General features: G+C 43.2%; 1 pseudogene; it reads left to right on the top strand.

Moving 5' to 3' along the window:
- Positions 1-1,855: 1,855 nt before the first annotated feature.
- The window catches only part of LOC128359990 (estrogen-related receptor gamma-like), a 12,605-nt pseudogene continuing 6,840 nt past the window's right edge, over positions 1,856-7,620 (top strand).

Genomic DNA, 7,620 nt, shown 5'->3' on the forward strand with positions numbered 1-7,620 from the left:
ATTTCCTACTTTTTTTATTGGACTTTAAACGCACCGTCAGAAAGTTAAGTGTTTTTTTTTGGTTGAGTTTTTTCTGGATTTGTCAGATTTTGGGAGGAAGGATCCGAACCAGGAGTAAAACCAGGATGGAGATGAAGGACTTCTGCCTCACAGAGGACTTTCATCACTTCCTCAACCCTCAGCGGTGAGAATCAACACGTTTAAAAAGACCAGTATTTATATTTTAAGAGCATTAAAACACCATAAAATCATTTGTTAGAGCTTCATTTGTCCTTAAAGTGACCCAGAATTTAAAAAAATGAAAATAAAATGTTTAATTTTCTTTTAATACTTTTAAAGCTTGTGTTCAGTGATGCAGTTTTAAACCTCTACACACTGTTTAAAGTCACATTTAACCATTTTCTTTTACATTTTAAGAGCATTAGAACACCATAAAATGATTTGTTAGAGCTTCATTTGTCCTTAAAGTGACCTAGAATATTAAAAACTTAAAATAAAATGTTTAATTGGAAAAAATAATTTTGAATCTTGTGTTCAGTGATGCAGCTATAAACCTCTACACACTGTTTAAAGTCACATTTAACCTTTTTCTTTAACATTAAAACACCATGTAATCATTTATTTTAGCCTTATTTTAAATTAAAGTGACACAGAATATTAAAAAAAGTCAAATAAAATGTTTAATTATTTTTAATTCTTTTAAATCTTGTGCTCAGTGATGCAGTTTAAAACCTATACACACTGTTTAAAGTCACATTTAACCCTTTTTTAAGCATTAAAACACCATATAATTATTTCTTATAGTGTAATTTTACCTTAAAGTGACCCACAATTTTAAAAAACTTAAAATAAAATGTTTAATCTTTTTAATACTTTTAAATCTTGTGTTCAATGATGCAGTTTTAGACTTCTACACACTGTTTAAAGTCACATTTAACCCTTTTTATAGCATTAAAACACCATAAAATCATTTCTTATAGCCTCATTTCACATTAAAGTGACCCTGAATATTAAAAAAATTAAAATAAAATGTTTAATTTTTATATTCTCGTGCAGCTCAGACACATTTATGACTCTTATAAAGTAATAAAGTGAGATTGTGAATGTTTATTATTCAGCAGTGATGAAACGTTTATGAATTTAAAGTCAGATGTTTGATGTAGAGATGAATTATGAATCAGAATATGAAGACATAAAAACTTTAATCTCACTCAGAGTTTTATCTTTAATGACTTCATGAAGACTTATCAGTTGGATTTGATTTTTTGTAACTTTACTTTATTAAAGGACCAGTTTATATAATTTAGAGGCTTCATATGGAATATATATACATGCAGTGATTTAACCTCCACACTGTTTAAACTCATTTTAAAAACATTAAAACCATCAAATCATTTATTTGAACCTCAGAATATTAAATAATATCATCTTTTCTCACAGTTTGATCAGTTTTGTGAGTTTTTACATTTTAAATTAGCTTTAAATTTATCATCACAATAATATAAACTAGCTCATTAAACTCCTGTTAAAGTCAAATAACAGCTTCATATATTTAACTTATTAACTATGTGATTTATTTATAAGCTTATTAAACATATTTATTATATTTATAACTGCAGCTGTCTCATAAATACATGTGGAGTTTAAACACATAGAAATAAAATAGTTTAATATGTTTTAATATCTGTTAAATACTAGATAGAATTTTTTTAAACACTATTTTATTATTATTATTATTTTGTTTTATTTATTATAACTTTTAGGTATTTTTAGATAATAAATCATTCACTAATTAATTATAATTAACACTCTCCTCCTCTTCTTCCTCCTCTTCCTTTTTTTCCCTTTCTCCTCTTCCTCCTTCTCCTCTTCCTCCTCCTCCTTCTCCTCTTCCTCCTTCTCCTCTTCCTCCTCCTCCTTCTCCTCTTCCTCCTCCTCCTCCTCCTCGTCCTCTTCTTCCTCGTCCTCTTCTTCCTCCTTTTCTTCCTCTTCCTCCTCCTATTCTTCCTCCTCCTTTTCCTCCTCCTCTTCTTCCTCCTCCTCCTCCTCCTTCTCCTCTTCCTCCTCCTCTTCCCATTCATCCTCTTCCTACTCCTCTTCCTCCTCCTCTTCTTCCTCCTCTTCCTCCTCTTCTTCCTGCTCTTCCTCCTCTTCTTCCTCCTCTTCCTCCTCCTCCTCCTACTGCTCTTCCTCCTCCCCTTCCTCCTCTTCCTCCTTCCTCCTCCTCCTCTTCCTCCTCTTCCTCCTCCTCTTCCCCCTCCTCCTCCTCTTCTTCTTCCTCTTCCTCCTCCTCCTCTTCTTTCTCCTCCTTCTCCTCTTCCTCCTCCTCTTCTTCTTCCTCTTCCTGCTCCTCCTCTTCCTCCTCTTCTTCTTCTTCCTCTTCCTCCTCCTCAGCCCCCTGGACTCCTCCTCCTCCCCCTCCTCCTCTTCCTCTCCAGCCTCCTTCCTGCGCTCCTCTTCCTCTCCTCTCAGTCCCTGCTTCCCTCTGGAAACCACAGCAGCTCTGAGTCCGTCTCACTCAGCCTTCCTCCTCCCCAGCCCCTCCTCCTCTTCCTCCTCCTCCTCTTCCTCCTACAGACTCCTGTGTGGAGCTCCGGAGCCAGACTCCCCGACTGGCTCTAGTTCCAGCGGAGGAAGCAGCAGCGGAGGAGGAGGAGGAGGAGGAGGAGGAGGAGGAAGTGCTGTGGCTGCGGACGCTTCCTCTCGGTTCTCAGTGTCCGAGTCGTTTTCAGCTCAGGTAGAAAATGACTTTCCTTACAGCAAAGATTCAGTTTGAAAGATTCAGAGATTTAATAGTTAATACTTCAAACTTCAAATATTCACTAAGCAGGATTTTACTTTGCTGATCATCTGAAAATAATTATTTATTAATTAATAAGACAGGTGTGTGTTTAATGCTGAGTGATGAGATCATCTTTATTAATAGATAATAAATCATTTACTAATCATATAATCCTTTTATAAGAAATAAAAATGAGAATAAGAAGAAGAATTAAATGGATAATAAAATGAAAATAATAATAAAATAATAAATAAATAAGAATTTAAACAATAATTATTATTATTATAAATAAATAAATTAATAAGAAATAAAACAATAAAATAATACAAATAAAATAAATAAGAAATAAATAATTATTATTATTATAAATAAATAAATGGATAAGAAATAAAATAATAAAATAAATCAATCAATAAGAATAAAACAATAAAAATAATAATTAAATTAAATTAAAATAAATAAGATATTAAATAATAATTAAAATTTAATAAATAAAACAAAATAATAAAAATAAAATAAATAAGAAATAAATAATAATTATAAATAAATAAATGATAAGAAATAAAATAATAAAAATAATAATTATAAATTAAAATAAATAAGATATTAAATAATAATTACAATTGAATAAATAAAACAATTAAATAATAATAATAATGCATCAAGTGTGTGTGTGTGTGTGTGTGTGTGTGTGTGTGTGTGTGTGTGTGTGTGTGTGTGTGTGTGTGTGTGTGTGTGTGTGTGTGTGTGTGTTAAAATCTAATAAACTATAATAATGATAATAATAATATAATAGTGACATCATCGGTGTGTTTCCTGTGTGCAGGTGGACTCCATCCTGAGAGGAGACTACCTGACACCTTTGGGTGCTGCGGGGCCCAAGCGGCTCTGCCTGGTCTGTGGAGACTTTGCCTCCGGGTATCATTACGGGGTGGCGTCCTGCGAGGCCTGCAAAGCCTTCTTCAAGAGGACCATACAGGGTGAGGAAGAGGAGGAGGAAGAGGAGGAGGAAGAGGGGGAGGAGGAGGAGGAGGAGGAAGAGGGGGAGGAAGAGGAGTGATGAGCACTGATTTAATCTGAGGAGGGAAGGAAGGAAGGAAGGAGGGAAGGAAAGAGAGACAGAGAGGGAAGGAAGGGAGGAAGGGAGGAAAGAGAAGGAAAGAGAGAAGGAAAGAGACTGAGAAGGAAGGAAGGAAGGGAAGAAGGGAGAACAGATGGAAGGGAGGGAGGAAGGAAAGAAGGGAGGAAAGGAGGAAGGAAAGGTGGAAGAAAGGAAGGAAAGAAGGAAGGAAGGAAAGAGAGACTGAGAAGGAAGGAAGGAAAGAGAAAGAAAGAAGGAAAGATGGAAGGAAGGAAGGAAGAGGACAGATGGAAGGAAGGTTGGAAGAAAAGAGAGACAGAGGGAAGGAAAGATGGAAGGAAGGAAAGAAGGAAGAAGGAGAGAGGGAGGGAGGACAGAAGGATGGAAGGTTGTTTAAAGTCAGAAGTGAAGGATGAAGTGAGTAAAAGTGTGTGAGAGAAAAGAAGAAGCGTCCGTCTGTGTGTCTGCAGCGATCAATAATCTGATCAATAATCAGTTAACTGCAGATTAATCTCAGATTAACTCTCTACAGGTTTATAGATTAGTGTGAGAACCAACAGGATGTGAACTCTGAGAGGATCAGCTTCAATTCATAGACTATATAATATATATCATTCATTTATATTTAATACTAGTCTGAGCTCATGAGGGGTAGGGTTAGTACAAGGAAGGGAGGAAGGGAGGAAGGGAGGGAGGGAGGAAGGGAAAGGTGATAGGAAGAGAGGAAGGAAGGATGGAAGGGAGGGAGGGAGTAAGGAAGGAAGGGACGGAGGGAGGAAGGAAGGATGGAAGGCTGGTAGGAAGGAAGGGAGGGAGGGAGGGAGGAATGAAGGGTGGAAGGAAGGGAGGCAGGAAAGGAGGAGGGAGGAAGGATGGGACGGAGGATGGAGTAAGGAAGGAAGGGAGGGACGGTGGAAGGAAGGACGGAAGGGAGGGAGGGAGGGAGGAAGGAAGGGTGGAAGGGTGGAAGGATGGGAGGAAGGAAGGAAGGGAGGGAGGAATGAAGGGTGGAAGGAGGGGGGAGGAAGGATGGGAGGGAGGATGGAAAGGAAATTGAAGGATGGAAGGAAGGGAGGGTGGAAGGGAGGAAGGAAAGGTGGAAGGGAGGGAGGGAGGGAGGAAGAGAGGAAGGAAGGAAGGAAGGAAGGGAGGATGGAAGGAATGAAGGATGGAAGGATGGGAGGGAGGATGGAGTAAGGAAGGGAGGGGAGGGTGGAAGGAAGGACGGAAGGGAGGGAGGGAGGAAGGAAGGATGGAAGGGTGGAAGGAAGGGAGGCAGGAAAGGAGGGAGGGAGGAAGGATGGGACGGAGGATGGAGTAAGGAAGGAAGGGAGGGACGGTGGAAGGAAGGACGGAAGGGAGGGAGGGAGGGAGGAAGGAAGGGTGGAAGGGTGGAAGGATGGGAGGAAGGAAGGAAGGGAGGGAGGAATGAAGGGTGGAAGGAGGGGGGAGGAAGGATGGGAGGGAGGATGGAAAGGAATGAAGGATGGAAGGAGGGAGGAGGGTGGAAGGGAGGAAGGAAAGGTGGAAGGGAGGGAGGGAGGGAGGAAGAGAGGAAGGAAGGAAGGAAGGGAGGGAGGATGGAAAGGAATGAAGGATGGAAGGATGGGAGGGAGGATGGAGTAAGGAAGGAGGGAGGGTGGAAGGAAGGACGGAAGGGAGGGAGGGAGGAAGGAAGGATGGAAGGGTGGAAGGATGAGAGGAAGGAAGGATGGGAGGGAGGATGGAAAGGAATGAAGGATGGAAGGAAGGGAGGGTGGAAGGGAGGAAGGAAAGGTGGAAGGGAGGGAGGAGGGAGGAAGAGAGGAAGGAAGGAAGGAAGGGAGGGAGGATGGAAAGGAATGAAGGATGGAAGGATGGGAGGGAGGATGGAGTAAGGAAGGGAGGGAGGGTGGAAGGAAGGACGGAAGGGAGGGAGGGAGGAAGGAAGGATGGAAGGGTGGAAGGATGAGAGGAAGGAAGGATGGGAGGGAGGGAGGGTGGAAGGGAGGGGGGGGGGGGAGGGAGGATAGAAGGGTGGAAGGAAGGAAGGGTGGAAGGAAGAGAGGAGGGGGAGAGAAGGAGGGAGGGAGGAATGGAGGGAGGAAGGAAGGGTGGAAGGGAAAAGAAGACAGGAAGGAAAGATAAAAGGAAGGAAGGAAAGAAAGAAGGTAGGAAAGAAGACAGGAAGGAAGAAAGATGGAAGGAAGAAGGAAGGAAAAAAGGAACTGAAGGAAGGAAGAAAGGAAGGACCAGTGTGCCAGTTATAAACACATTCATAGCACACATGGTGAGGACAGTAACTGATCAGCTGTGTTGTACTTCCTGTCTGTGGTTACCTAGGCAACATCGAGTACAGCTGCCCGGTGATGAACGAGTGTGAGATCACGAAGAGGAGGAGGAAAGCCTGTCAGGCCTGCCGCTTCCAGAAGTGTCTGCAGGCTGGCATGATGAGAGAAGGTACGTCACATGACCTCAGGAGGAGGAGGGGGGGGGGTGAGGAGAGGGAGGAAGAGGAGGAGAAAGAGGAGAGGGAGGAGGAGGAAGAGGGAGGAGGAAAAGGAGAAAGAGGAGGAGGAGGAGATGGAGGAGAAGGAGGGGAAGGAAGAGGAGGAGAAGGAGGGGAAGGAAGAGGAGGAGAAGGAGAGGAAGGAAGAGGAGGAGATGGAGGAAGATGAGGAGGAGACTAGGAGAGGGAGGAGGAGGAGAGAGAGGAGAGGGAGGAGGAGATAGAGGAGGAGAGGGAGAAGGAGAGGGAGGAAGAGGAGAAGGAGGAGAGGGAGGAAGAGGAGGAGGAGGCTAGGAGAGGGAGGAGAGAGAGAAACGAGGAGGAAGGAGGAGAGAGAAAGGAGGAAGAGGAGCAGGAGAAAGAGGAGAAGGAGAGGGAGGAAGAAGAGGAGGAGAAAGGGGAGGAGAGGAAGAGGAGGAGGAGGAGAGGAAGAGGAGGAGGAGAAAGGGGAGGAGAGGAAGAGGAGGAGGAGGAGAGGAAGAGGAGGAGGAGAGAAACAGAGAAAGGAGGATAGAGAGAAGAGAGGAGGAGAGAAAGAAAGAGAGTGAGAGAAAGCTTGCAGTTTTCCCATGATGCTTTGTGTCTGCAGGAGTTCGGATGGACAGAGTGAGAGGAGGAAGACAGAAGTACAAGAGGAGAGTGGAGGTCGGTTTATACAGCAAGGCTCCCTACGTGCACACTCACGTGCACGCTCACCCCGTCAGCAGCCGTAAGTCACGTGACCGTTCAAATCAAACTTCAGTTAAACCACCTCCTGTTTTATTGTGACACTTCCTGTTTTATTGTGACACTTTCCTTCATTTTCTCATCTTCTCCTCCTTCTCCTCCTCCTTCTCCTCCTCCTCCTCCTCCTCCTCCTCCTAACCCTTCCTCTTCTCCTCCTCCTCCTCCACCTCTTTTTTCCCCTAACCCTTCCTTTTCTCCTCCTTCTCCTAACCCTTCCTCTTCCTCTTCTCCTCCTCCTCCTCCTCCTCCTCCTCCTCCTCCTCCTCCTCTTTTTTTCCCCTAACCCTTCCTTTTCTCCTCCTTCTCCTAACCCTTCCTTTTCTCCTCCTCCTCCTCTTCTTTTTCCTAACCCTTACTTTTCTCCTCCTCCTAACTTTCCATTTCTCCTCCTTCTCCTTCTCCTCTCCTCCTCCTAACCCTTCCTCTTCTCCTCCTTCTCCTCTCTCTCCTAACCCTTCCTTTTCTTCTCCTCCTCCTCCTAACCCTTCCTCTTCTCCTCCTCCTCCTCCTCCTCCTCCGAACCATTCCTTTTCTCCTCCTCCT

The sequence above is a fragment of the Scomber japonicus genome, chromosome 6 (genome assembly GCF_027409825.1).
Source record: "Scomber japonicus isolate fScoJap1 chromosome 6, fScoJap1.pri, whole genome shotgun sequence".
Taxonomy (NCBI): Eukaryota; Metazoa; Chordata; class Actinopteri; order Scombriformes; family Scombridae; genus Scomber; species Scomber japonicus.